The sequence below is a fragment of the Zonotrichia albicollis genome, chromosome 2, assembly GCF_047830755.1.
Source record: "Zonotrichia albicollis isolate bZonAlb1 chromosome 2, bZonAlb1.hap1, whole genome shotgun sequence".
In the NCBI taxonomy this organism is placed as follows: Eukaryota; Metazoa; Chordata; class Aves; order Passeriformes; family Passerellidae; genus Zonotrichia; species Zonotrichia albicollis.
In genome coordinates, this window is record NC_133820.1 from 45,572,528 (window position 1) to 45,586,116 (window position 13,589).

A 13,589-nucleotide genomic window follows, 5' to 3' on the forward strand; every position below is an offset into this window, starting at 1 on the left:
GCGTAGTTAACTATTTATCTTTTCTATGTAAAACTGGGTTATAAATTGCTGAATTTGTTCCCTAGGAAGCATATGAAAACATATTGGCCATTCTGACAAAAGACATTTATTTTTCCCAGCACTGTCGCATGTGGGCTGGATCCAGTACAATGCAGCTGGGATAAACAAAGCTTGTTGTCAGATCATTTTTAACAAAGGACTGATCCTGTTTAGAGCATGAGAAAGATCAAGGGCTTTTTTGCTACAAAAGGTGCCTTGGAGGCTAAATTAAGCTTGTATGAGCAAAGGCTTAAGAGCTATCTTTCTCTCTTTCTCTTTCTCTTTCTCTTTCTCTTTCTCTTTCTCTTTCTCTTTCTCTTTCTTTCTTTTGCCTTATCTTCTTTCTCTTTTGTTTTCCTCTTATTTTGCCTTCCTTCCTTCCTTCCTTCCGCCACTTCCTTCCTTCCTTCCTTCCTTCCTTCCTTCCTTCCTTCCTTCCGCCACTTCCTTCCGCCACTTCCTTCCGCCACTTCCTTCCTTCCGCCCCTTCCTTCCTTCCGCCCCTTCCTTCCTTCCTTCCTTCCTTCCGCCACTTCCTTCCTTCCGCCACTTCCTTCCGCCACTTCCTTCCGCCACTTCCTTCCCTCCTTCCTTCCTTCCTTCCTTCCTTCCTTCCTTCCTTCCTTCCTTCCTTCCTTCCTTCCTTCCTTCCTTCCGCCACTTCCTTCCGCCACTTCCTTCCGCCACTTCCTTCCTTCCGCCACTTCCTTCCTTCCTTCCTTCCTTCCTTCCTTCCTTCCTTCCTTCCTTCCTTCCTTCCTTCCTTCCTTCCTTCCTTCCTTCCTTCCTTCCTTCCTTCCTTCCTCCACTTCCTTCCGCCACTTCCTTCCGCCACTTCCTTCCGCCACTTCCTTCCGCCACTTCCTTCCTTCCTTCCTTCCGCCACTTCCTTCCTTCCTTCCGCCACTTCCTTCCGCCACTTCCTTCCTTCTTTCCTTCCTTCCTTCCTTCCTTCCTTCCTTCCTTCCTTCCTTCCTTCCTTCCTTCCTTCCTTCCTTCCTTCCTTCCTTCCTTCCGCCACTTCCTTCCGCCACTTCCTTCCTTCCTTCCTTCCTTCCGCCACTTCCTTCCGCCACTTCCTTCCTTCCTTCCTTCCTTCCTTCCTTCCTTCCTTCCTTCCTTCCTTCCTTCCTTCCTTCCTTCCTTCCTTCCTTCCTTCCTTCCTTCCTTTATTCCTTCCTTCCGCCACTTCCTTCCGCCACTTCCTTCCGCCACTTCCGCCACTTCCGCCACTTCCTTCCGCCACTTCCTTCCTTCCGCCCCTTCCTTCCTTCCTTCCTTCCTTCCTTCCTTCCTTCCTTCCTTCCGCCCCTTCCGCCCCTTCCGCCCCTTCCGCCCCTTCCGCCCCTTCCGCCCCTTCCTTCCTTCCGCCACTTCCTTCCTTCCTTCCTTCCTTCCTTCCTTCATCCCTTCCTTCCTTCCTTCCTTCCTTCCTTCCTTCCTTCCTTCCTTCCTTCCTTCCTTCCGCCACTTCCTTCCGCCACTTCCTTCCGCCACTTCCGTCCGCCACTTCCTTCCGCCACTTCCTTCCGCCACTTCCTTCCTTCCGCCACTTCCTTCCGCCACTTCCTTCCTTCCGCCACTTCCTTCCTTCCTTCCGCCACTTCCTTCCGCCACTTCCTTCCGCCACTTCCTTCCGCCACTTCCTTCCTTCCGCCACTTCCTTCCTTCCGCCACTTCCTTCCGCCACTTCCTTCCGCCACTTCCTTCCTTCCTTCCTTCCTTCCTTCCTTCCTTCCTTCCTTCCTTCCTTCCTTCCTTCCTTCCTTCCGCCACTTCCTTCCTTCCTTCCGCCACTTCCTTCCTTCCTTCCGCCACTTCCTTCCGCCACTTCCTTCCGCCACTTCCGCCACTTCCGCCACTTCCTTCCGCCACTTCCTTCCTTCCGCCCCTTCCTTCCTTCCTTCCTTCCTTCCTTCCGCCACTTCCTTCCGCCCCTTCCGCCCCTTCCGCCCCTTCCGCCCCTTCCGCCCCTTCCTTCCTTCCGCCACTTCCTTACTTCCTTCCTTCCTTCCTTCCTTCCTTCATCCCTTCCTTCCTTCCTTCCTTCCTTCCTTCCTTCCTTCCTTCCTTCCTTCCTTCCTTCCTTCCTTCCTTCCTTCCTTCCGCCACTTCCTTCCGCCACTTCCTTCCTTCCGCCACTTCCTTCCTTCCTTCCGCCACTTCCTTCCGCCACTTCCTTCCGCCACTTCCTTCCGCCAGTTCCTTCCTTCCGCCACTTCCTTCCTTCCGCCACTTCCTTCCGCCACTTCCTTCAGCCACTTCCTTCCTTCCGCCACTTCCTTCCTTCTTTCCTTCCGCCACTTCCTTCCGCCACTTCCTTCCTTCCGCCACTTCCTTCCTTCCGCCACTTCCTTCCGCCACTTCCTTCCTTCCGCCACTTCCTTCCTTCCGCCACTTCCTTCCGCCACTTCCTTCCGCCACTTCCTTCCGCCACTTCCTTCCTTCCTTCCGCCACTTCTTTCCTTCCGCCACTTCCTTCCTTCCGCCACTTCCTTCTTCCTTCTGCCACTTCCTTCTTCCTTCCGCCACTTCCTTCCTTCCGCCACTTCCTTCCTTCCTTCCGCCACTTCCTTCCGCCACTTCCGCCACTTCCTTCCTTCCTTCCTTCCTTCCTTCCTTCCTTCCTTCCTTCCTTCCTTCCTTCCTTCCTTCCTTCCTTCCTTCCTTCCTTCCTTCCTTCCTTCCTTCCCTCCTTCCTTCCGCCACTTCCGCCACTTCCGCCACTTCCGCCACTTCCTTCCTTCCGCCACTTCCTTCCTTCCGCACTTCCTTCCGCCACTTCCTTCCTTCCGCCACTTCCTTCCTTCCGCCACTTCCTTCCGCCACTTCCTTCCGCCACTTCCTTCCGCCACTTCCTTCGCCACTTCCGCCACTTCCTTCCGCCACTTCCTTCCTTCCACCCCTTCCTTCCTTCCTTCCTTCCTTCCTTCCTTCCTTCCTTCCTTCCGCCCCTTCCGCCCCTTCCGCCCCTTCCGCCCCTTCCGCCCCTTCCTTCCTTCCGCCACTTCCTTACTTCCTTCCTTCCTTCCTTCCTTCCTTCCTTCATCCCTTCCTTCCTTCCTTCCTTCCTTCCTTCCGCCACTTCCTTCCTTCCTTCCTTCCTTCCTTCCTTCCTTCCTTCCTTCCTTCCTTCCTTCCTTCCTTCCTTCCTTCCTTCCTTCCTTCCTTCCTTCCTTCCTTCCTTCCTTCCTTCCTTCCTTCCTTCCGCCACTTCCTTCCGCCACTTCCTTCCGCCACTTCCTTCCTTCCGCCACTTCCTTCCGCCACTTCCTTCCGCCACTTCCTTCCTTCCGCCACTTCCTTCCTTCCTTCCGCCACTTCCTTCCGCCACTTCCTTCCGCCACTTCCTTCCGCCACTTCCTTCCTTCCGCCACTTCCTTCCTTCCGCCACTTCCTTCCGCCACTTCCTTCCGCCACTTCCTTCCTTCCGCCACTTCCTTCCTTCCTTCCTTCCGCCACTTCCTTCCGCCACTTCCTTCCTTCCGCCACTTCCTTCCTTCCGCCACTTCCTTCCGCCACTTCCTTCCTTCCGCCACTTCCTTCCTTCCGCCACTTCCTTCCGCCACTTCCTTCCGCCACTTCCTTCCGCCACTTCCTTCCGCCACTTCCTTCCTTCCTTCCGCCACTTCTTTCCTTCCGCCACTTCCTTCCTTCCGCCACTTCCTTCTTCCTTCTGCCACTTCCTTCTTCCTTCCGCCACTTCCTTCCTTCCGCCACTTCCTTCCTTCCTTCCGCCACTTCCGTCCGCCACTTCCGCCACTTCCTTCCTTCCTTCCTTCCTTCCTTCCTTCCTTCCTTCCTTCCTTCCTTCCTTCCTTCCTTCCTTCCTTCCTTCCTTCCTTCCTTCCTTCCTTCCTTCCTTCCTTCCTTCCTTCCTTCCTTCCTTCCTTCCTTCCTTCCTTCCTTCCTTCCCTCCTTCCTTCCTTCCTTCCTTCCTTCCGCCACTTCCGCCACTTCCGCCACTTCCTTCCTTCCGCCACTTCCTTCCTTCCGCCACTTCCTTCCGCCACTTCCTTCCTTCCGCCACTTCCTTCCTTCCGCCACTTCCTTCCGCCACTTCCTTCCGCCACTTCCTTCCTTCCTTCCGCCACTTCCTTCCGCCACTTCCTTCCGCCACTTCCTTCCTTCCGCCACTTCCTTCCGCCACTTCCTTCCGCCACTTCCTTCCTTCCGCCACTTCCTTCCTTCCGCCACTTCCTTCCTTCCTTCCTTCCGCCACTTCCTTCCTTCCTTCCGCCACTTCCTTCCTTCCACCACTTCCTTCCTTCCGCCACTTCCTTCCGCCACTTCCTTCCGCCACTTCCTTCTTTCCGCCACTTCCTTCCGCCACTTCCTTCCTTCCTTCCGCCACTTCCTTTATCCTTCCGCCACTTCCTTCTTCCTTCCGCCACTTCCTTCCTTCCTTCCTTCCTTCCTTCCTTCCTTCCTTCCTTCCTTCCTTCCTTCCTTCCTTCCTTCCTTCCTTCCTTCCCCTTCCTTCCGCCACTTCCTTCCGCCACTTCCTTCCGCCACTTCCTTCCGCCACTTCCTTCGCCTTCCTTCCTTCCTTCCTTCCTTCCTTCCTTCCTTCCTTCCTTCCTTCCTTCCTTCCTTCCTTCCTTCCTTCCTTCCTTCCTTCCGCCACTTCCTTCCTTCCTTCCTTCCGCCTCTTCCTTCCGCCACTTCCTTCCGCCACTTCCTTCCTTCCTTCCACCACTTCCTTCCGCCACTTCCTTCCGCCACTTCCTTCCGCCACTTCCTTCCGCCACTTCCTTCCTTCCTTCCTTCCTTCCGCCACTTCCTTCCTTCCTTCCTTCCTTCCTTCCTTCCTTCCTTCCTTCCTTCCTTCCTTCCTTCCTTCCTTCCTTCCTTCCTTCCTTCCTTCCTTCCTTCCTTCCGCCCCTTCCTTCCGCCCCTTCCTTCCGCCCCTTCCTTCCGCCCCTTCCTTCCGCCACTTCCTTCCTTCCGCCCCTTCCTTCCTTCCGCCCCTTCCTTCCTTCCGCCCCTTCCTTCCTTCCTTCCTTCCTTCCGCCACTTCCTTCCTTCCGCCACTTCCTTCCTTCCTTCCGCAGCTTCCTTCCGCCACTTCCTTCCTTCCGCCACTTCCTTCCTTCCGCCACTTCCTTCCGCCACTTCCTTCCTTCCGCCACTTCCTTCCTTCCGCCACTTCCTTCCGCCACTTCCTTCCGCCACTTCCTTCCTTCTTTCCGCCACTTCTTTCCTTCCGCCACTTCCTTCCTTCCGCCACTTCCTTCTTCCTTCTGCCACTTCCTTCTTCCTTCCGCCACTTCCTTCCTTCCGCCACTTCCTTCCTTCCTTCCGCCACTTCCTTCCGCCACTTCCGCCACTTCCTTCCTTCCTTCCTTCCTTCCTTCCTTCCTTCCTTCCTTCCTTCCTTCCTTCCTTCCTTCCTTCCTTCCTTCCTTCCTTCCTTCCGCCACTTCCTTCCGCCACTTCCTTCCGCCACTTCCTTCCGCCACTTCCTTCCTTCCTTCCTTCCTTCCTTCCTTCCTTCCTTCCTTCCTTCCTTCCTTCCTTCCGCCACTTCCTTCCTTCCGCCACTTCCTTCCGCCACTTCCTTCCGCCACTTCCTTCCGCCACTTCCTTCCGCCACTTCCTTCCTTCCGCCACTTCCTTCCGCCACTTCCTTCCGCCACTTCCTTCCTTCCGCCACTTCCTTCCTTCCGCCACTTCCTTCCGCCACTTCCTTCCGCCACTTCCTTCCTTCCTTCCGCCACTTCCTTCCGCCACTTCCTTCCGCCACTTCCTTCCGCCACTTCCTTCCTTCCGCCACTTCCTTCCGCCACTTCCTTCCTTCCTTCCGCCCCTTCCTTCCTTCCTTCCTTCCTTCCTTCCTTCCGCCACTTCCTTCCGCCACTTCCTTCCGCCACTTCCTTCCGCCACTTCCTTCCGCCACTTCCTTCCTTCCGCCACTTCCTTCCGCCACTTCCTTCCTTCCTTCCGCCCCTTCCTTCCTTCCTTCCTTCCGCCACTTCCGCCACTTCCGCCACTTCCGCCACTTCCTTCCGCCACTTCCTTCCGCCACTTCCTTCCGCCACTTCCTTCCGCCACTTCCTTCCTTCCGCCACTTCCTTCCTTCCGCCACTTCCTTCCTTCCTTCCTTCCTTCCTTCCTTCCTTCCTTCCTTCCTTCCTTCCTTCCTTCCTTCCTTCCTTCCTTCCTTCCTTCCGCCACTTCCTTCCTTCCGCCACTTCCTTCCTTCCGCCACTTCCTTCCTTCCGCCACTTCCTTCCTTCCTTCCTTCCGCCACTTCCTTCCTTCCTTCCTTCCTTCCTTCCTTCCTTCCTTCCTTCCTTCCTTCCTTCCTTCCGCCACTTCCTTCCTTCCTTCCGCCACTTCCTTCCTTCCGCCACTTCCTTCCTTCCGCCACTTCCTTCCTTCCTTCCTTCCTTCCTTCCTTCCTTCCTTCCTTCCTTCCTTCCTTCCTTCCTTCCTTCCTTCCTTCCTTCCTTCCTTCCGCCACTTCCTTCCTTCCGCCACTTCCTTCCTTCCGCCACTTCCTTCCGCCACTTCCTTCCTTCCGCCACTTCCTTCCTTCCTTCCTTCCTTCCTTCCTTCCTTCCTTCCTTCCTTCCTTCCTTCCTTCCTTCCTTCCTTCCTTCCTTCCTTCCTTCCTTCCTTCCTTCCTTCCTTCCTTCCTTCCTTCCGCCACTTCCTTCCGCCACTTCCTTCCGCCACTTCCTTCCGCCACTTCCTTCCGCCACTTCCTTCCTTCCTTCCGCCACTTCCTTCCTTCCTTCCTTCCGCCACTTCCTTCCTTCCTTCCTTCCTTCCTTCCTTCCTTCCTTCCTTCCTTCCTTCCTTCCTTCCTTCCTTCCTTCCTTCCTTCCTTCCTTCCTTCCTTCCTTCCTTCCTTCCTTTCTTCCGCCACTTCCTTCCGCCACTTCCTTCCGCCACTTCCTTCCTTCCTTCCGCCACTTCCTTCCTTCCTTCCGCCACTTCCTTCCTTCCTTCCGCCACTTCCTTCCTTCCGCCACTTCCTTCCTTCCTTCCGCCACTTCCTTCCTTCCTTCCTTCCTTCCTTCCTTCCTTCCTTCCTTCCGCCACTTCCTTCCTTCCGCCACTTCCTTCCTTCCGCCACTTCCTTCCGCCTCTTCCTTCCGCCACTTCCTTCCTTCCTTCCTTCCGCCACTTCCTTCCGCCACTTCCCTCCGCCACTTCCTTCCTTCCGCCACTTCCTTCCGCCACTTCCTTCCGCCACTTCCTTCCTTCCGCCACTTCCTTCCTTCCTTCCGCCACTTCCTTCCGCCACTTCCTTCCGCCACTTCCTTCCGCCACTTCCTTCCACCACTTCCTTCCTTCCTTCCTTCCTTCCGCCACTTCTTCCTTCCTTCCTTCCTTCCGCCACTTCCTTCCTTCCTTCCTTCCTTCCTCCTCCTCCTTCCTTCCTTCCTTCCTTCCTTCCTTCCTTCCTTCTTCCTTCCTTCCTTCCTTCCTTCCTTCCTTCCTTCCTTCCTTCCTTCCTTCCTTCCTTCCTTCCTTCCTTCCTTCCTTCCTTCCGCCACTTCTTTCCTTCCGCCACTTCCTTCCTTCCGCCACTTCCTTCCTTCCGCCACTTCCTTCCTTCCTTCCTTCCGCCACTTCCTTCCTTCCGCCACTTCCTTCCGCCACTTCCTTCCGCCACTTCCTTCCTTCCTTCCTTCCTTCCTTCCGCCACTTTCTTCCACCACTTCCTTCCTTCCGCCACTTCCTTCCTTCCGCCACTTCCTTCCTTCCGCCACTTCCTTCCTTCCTTCCTTCCGCCACTTCCTTCCTTCCTTCCTTCCTTCCTTCCTTCCTTCCTTCCTTCCTTCCTTCCGCCACTTCCTTCCGCCACTTCCTTCCTTCCTTCCTTCCTTCCTTCCTTCCTTCCTTCCTTCCTTCCTTCCTTCCTTCCTTCCTTCCTTCCTTCCTTCCTTCCTTCCTTCCGCCACTTCCTTCCGCCACTTCCTTCCGCCACTTCCTTCCTTCCTTCCGCCACTTCCTTCCTTCCTTCCGCCACTTCCTTCCGCCACTTCCTTCCTTCCGCCACTTCCTTCCTTCCTTCCTTCCTTCCGCCACTTCCTTCCTTCCGCCACTTCCTTCCTTCCTTCCGCCACTTCCTTCCGCCACTTCCTTCCTTCCGCCACTTCCTTCCTTCCGCCACTTCCTTCCTTCCTTCCGCCACTTCCTTCCGCCACTTCCTTCCTTCCTTCCTTCCTTCCTTCCTTCCTTCCTTCCTTCCTTCCGCCACTTCCTTCCTTCCTTCCTTCCTTCCTTCCTTCCTTCCTTCCTTCCTTCCTTCCTTCCTTCCTTCCTTCCTTCCTTCCTTCCGCCACTTCCTTCCGCCACTTCCTTCCGCCACTTCCTTCCGCCACTTCCTTCCTTCCTTCCGCCACTTCCTTCCTTCCTTCCTTCCGCCACTTCCTTCCTTCCTTCCTTCCTTCCTTCCTTCCTTCCTTCCTTCCTTCCTTCCTTCCTTCCTTCCTTCCTTCCTTCCTTCCTTCCTTCCTTCCTTCCTTCCTTCCTTCCTTCCTTCCGCCACTTCCTTCCGCCACTTCCTTCCGCCACTTCCTTCCGCCACTTCCTTCCTTCCTTCCGCCACTTCCTTCCTTCCGCCACTTCCTTCCTTCCTTCCGCCACTTCCTTCCTTCCTTCCTTCCTTCCTTCCTTCCTTCCGCCACTTCCTTCCTTCCGCCACTTCCTTCCTTCCGCCACTTCCTTCCTTCCGCCACTTCCTTCCGCCTCTTCCTTCCGCCACTTCCTTCCTTCCTTCCTTCCGCCACTTCCTTCCGCCACTTCCTTCCGCCACTTCCTTCCGCCACTTCCTTCCTTCCGCCACTTCCTTCCGCCACTTCCTTCCGCCACTTCCTTCCGCCACTTCCTTCCTTCCTTCCTTCCTTCCTTCCTTCCGCCACTTTCTTCCACCACTTCCTTCCTTCCGCCACTTCCTTCCTTCCGCCACTTCCTTCCGCCACTTCCTTCCTTCCGCCACTTCCTTCCTTCCTTCTGCCACTTCCTTCCGCCACTTCCTTCCTTCCTTCCTTCCGCCACTTCCTTCCTTCTTTCCTTCCTTCCTTCCTTCCTTCCTTCCTTCCTTCCTTCCTTCCTTCCTTCCTTCCTTCCTTCCTTCCTTCCTTCCTTCCTTCCTTCCTTCCTTCCTTCCTTCCTTCCTTCCTTCCGCCACTTCCTTCCGCCACTTCCTTCCGCCACTTCCTTCCGCCACTTCCTTCCGCCACTTCCTTCCGCCACTTCCTTCCTTCCGCCACTTCCTTCCTTCCGCCACTTCCTTCCTTCCTTCCTTCCGCCACTTCCTTCCTTCCTTCCTTCCTTCCTTCCTTCCTTCCTTCCTTCCTTCCTTCCTTCCGCCACTTCCTTCCGCCACTTCCTTCCTTCCTTCCTTCCTTCCTTCCTTCCTTCCTTCCTTCCTTCCTTCCTTCCTTCCGCCACTTCCTTCCTTCCTTCCGCCACTTCCTTCCGCCACTTCCTTCCTTCCGCCACTTCCTTCCTTCCTTCCTTCCTTCCGCCACTTCCTTCCTTCCGCCACTTCCTTCCTTCCTTCCGCCACTTCCTTCCGCCACTTCCTTCCTTCCGCCACTTCCTTCCTTCCGCCACTTCCTTCCTTCCTTCCGCCACTTCCTTCCGCCACTTCCTTCCTTCCTTCCTTCCTTCCGCCCCTTCCTTCCTTCCTTCCTTCCTTCCTTCCTTCCTTCCTTCCTTCCTTCCTTCCTTCCTTCCTTCCTTCCTTCCTTCCGCCACTTCCTTCCTTCCGCCACTTCCTTCCGCCACTTCCTTCCGCCACTTCCTTCCGCCACTTCCTTCCTTCTTTCCGCCACTTCCTTCCTTCCTTCCGCCACTTCCTTCCGCCACTTCCTTCCGCCACTTCCTTCCTTCCTTCCTTCCGCCACTTCCTTTCTTCCGCCACTTCCTTCCTTCCTTCCTTCCTTCCTTCCTTCCTTCCTTCCTTCCTTCCTTCCTTCCTTCCTTCCTTCCGCCACTTCCTTCCGCCACTTCCTTCCTTCCGCCACTTCCTTCCGCCACTTCCTTCCTTCCTTCCGCCACTTCCTTCCGCCCCTTCCTTCCTTCCTTCCGCCCCTTCCTTCCGCCCCTTCCTTCCGCCACTTCCTTCCTTCCTTCCTTCCTTCCTTCCGCCACTTCCTTCCGCCACTTCCTTCCTTCCGCTACTTCCTTCCTTCCTTCCGCCACTTCCTTCCTTTTTCTCAAAACATTTCAAACTCTTCATTGGATAAAAGGGTTAGATGAATTCTGGATATTATGCAAGTTTAAGGACAGACTAAGTAGAAGTTTTAACATTTTTAGGCAACTCTTGAACCTTTCAGCATATGCAAAAATTATAGCCAGTTTCAAGCTAGAAGCATGTTGAAGTCAAACATCTTGAAGGATGATTTAGCTTGAAAGGGGAAGAAAAAGAATGCAGGGATTTCCATATTTGACACCAGCAATCTCTGGAGATGTCTCCACAGTACATTAAATTACTTCATGGGCCTTTCAATTTATGATCTGCTGTTTCACATCACTTTCCTGACTGTTTCATCTGCTCTGCTTCACAGACACCATATGCAGTTTGTAGTTTTCTGATCTGTCCTGGGCAGTGCCCACAGTGCCCCAAAGTAACCAAAGCATACACCAGAAATTAAAGCTTGAACTGAAGCAGGAAGAAGCAAGAACTGGCATTTTTGGAGTTAAATAGCAGGTCATAAACAATCACAGGATTAACCCCTCCATATTTTGCCAAAAGCACATGGCAGTAATGATACTATGGCACTGAATTAATGGCACAGGTAAAAATACAGCCATCCAGGAGGATCCAATTTGCTGTAATGTTCTGTGACATCTTTAAGCTAAACAAGATTCAGGGTGAAGATATTTGAACTTCAGGTTCCAGAAATTTTGTTCTTATAGTAGTTAGTTCAGTACTTAAGGTTTTCACTATTCTTTCATATAGAGATCCTTGTATCAAGTGAGGTTTTGATCCTTGTATCAAGTGAGGTTTTATTTCTCAATAAACAGCAGCTTCAGAGGATGACCAGACTGTCTATAAGAAATTTTTAAATTAGAAAAATACATGGACTTCCTCTTTTCCATTGAAATCCCTCTTTCTACCTGTGATGACTTTTTCAACCCAGTGCATCATTAATGGATGTGTTTCATAGTCCTTGTAAAAAGAAAGAGAGGTGTTTTATTTTTTTTTTTTTAATTAGATGTTTCTAGTATTTAGAAACATCTTGGGATTATCAAGCATTTAAAATCCTTCAAGGGGGAACTATTTATTTGAAGAAGTTCTCAGTTAAGAAAAAAATAAAATATTCTAAAAGTATCTGAAAGTTGATATGTGTGAGAGAGTGACTCATTTTTTCCAAGGGACTCTAGGAAAGCTTTCATGAAGAGAGAGAGATAAACTGTGTGATACTAAAAATGTTGAGAGAGAAAAATGTTTCTGTTTCTCTTTTATAAAAATTGAATAGTTCTCTGAGGTTTCTTCTAGCCTTGGTAGATTTTCTATAGCATCTTTTTTATGTACTTTAGGCATCTGAACAGCAAAAAGAAAATTCTGCAGCACAGAGGAGGCCATCCTCTGCATTAGTGAAAATGTGCCATGATATTTCATTCTCTGCTCCTTTCAGAGTTAGCTCCAAGAGCTTCACAAAGTCTTTATAGACAAGGTCATGAACAAAGGGGAGAAAAAGGTGAAAGGGAGAGAAAAGAAATTTAGAAAGGTCTGCTGAAGCACAGTAAATATGCATTTATGCCTAGGACCAATATGGCCGAACTGCCCTTAGAGTCTGCCATACGCACTTAAAAATTAAGAAATACAGAGTACTTAAAAATTTTATAGAATCATAGAATAGTTTGAGCTAGAAGGGGCCTCAAAGATCATGACTCCCCTGCTGTGGGCAGAGACACATTCCATTAGAGCAGGTTGCTAAGACCCCCATCTATCCTGGCCTGGAGCAATTCCAAGGATGTGGGATCATCATTTCAGACGAAGTATAAAAAATGAAAGTCAGATTTCCCTTAGGAACCACATTTACAGGACTGCCTGTATGCCTTTAGCTGGAAGTCTCTCAGCAAGTGCATACAGAAAAATACAAGTAGCCATTCTATCCTTAGCAGTTGTGTGAAACATTGAGTTGAGAGAAGGGCTAGAGCTTGTAAAGAATAATCTGTGTGATTTGATACCAGCTCTTCTGCATTCCTCTGTGTGGAGAAAATATCAGCTGAGCTAAAGCTCCTCAGTGTGCTCAGGGCCAGTTGCTGGGAAGAAGTTCCTCTTAGAGGGAGCAGCCATGATATTTAATCCTCTCACTCAAACAGAAGGACTGTAGAAAAAATGCCTGTTTGGAAAATTTTCCTGGCCTTTGCTAACTCCCAAATACTTGTCCTGATGATGTTATGGGAAAAGTCCATTTGGCATAGGCCACTACAATCCAAGGGAGGACTGGGGTAACTGAATGGAATTAATACTGGGACTCCTAAGTCAGGACCAGCCTGGTTTAGCTCATTTGTCCACAAAAATAATAGCCATCTCCTGGTTCCTTCTGCCTTCTTTAACACCTTGAATTCACTGGTATGAAGTCATTGAGACTCAATTCCATGCACTCTCCAGCACATCATCAATCAGGAGCTCCTTTTTAATTAAATTGCTGCCTGTTTTTGGCTTTCTCTTCTGTTCAGCTAACTATACTTCTCTGAGCATTCATTTACTTGTACAACCATCTCCTGTAGAGAAAGACTCTGCTCACTCAGGCCAGGCAATGGCTGATATTCTCAAGCCACCAGACAGAAACCATCAATAAAAATTTCGGAGTGGAGTTTTTTCAATACATAGATTTTAGTATGATATCTTTCACAGACTGTACTTCAAAGGTAATTTTCCAAGACTTTCTTTGGATATACAATTCCCTTTCAGCCACTAAGGCAATTCCTCATTCAAGTTGTCCTCTCTTAATTTCAGACTTCAAAGTAATTACTGTAAGGACTCAGGGTCTCAGACCTTTGACATCTTTAAGTCCCTGTAGTATTACTATCCCCACAAGTATGTGTGAAATCAAATCTTTTGTGATGAACATAATATGGCACCCTAAATATATCTAGCTTTAAGAGCCAAAACTTTGCCCAAATCATGGTGAATACTGACCCCACTTCATTTATAGAATTAGATGGCTTACGTAGTGCATGTCTGTAAACAGAATGTGGTAAAGACAAGGAATACCTATTCTAATTTTCTATTAAACCTTGCTTTATGCCTCACTGAAACATGAGGAATTTCTCAGTATTAGAAATGGGCAGGACATCCATTCCATCTCCAAAGATGGGTTGGGTATCTATTTACTCTCCAGAATTCATTGCTGGAGAAGTCAGCCAACAGGACAACAGATATAATTGCAAAGAGTGGACATAATTCCTTCTTCTGGGGTTGCAGGCAAATATGTATGACTCCTCCCATGAAATGAGTTCATTAAGACATTATTTTTTGCTTTGTGGGAGGGAACTATATTAGTAATTAGACCAGAGGGATACAGCCAAACTGATTCAACAACACTGAAGTGTCAGAGGGAAAGACACAG

At 51.5% G+C, this 13,589-nt stretch overlaps 1 protein-coding gene across 14 annotated transcripts in view; it reads right to left on the minus strand.

The window, feature by feature from the left end:
- TENM4 (teneurin transmembrane protein 4) overlaps window positions 1–13,589 on the minus strand; it is a 1,564,491-nt gene that overhangs the window by 1,522,473 nt on the left and 28,429 nt on the right. The gene's annotated exons all lie outside the window — the stretch shown is intronic.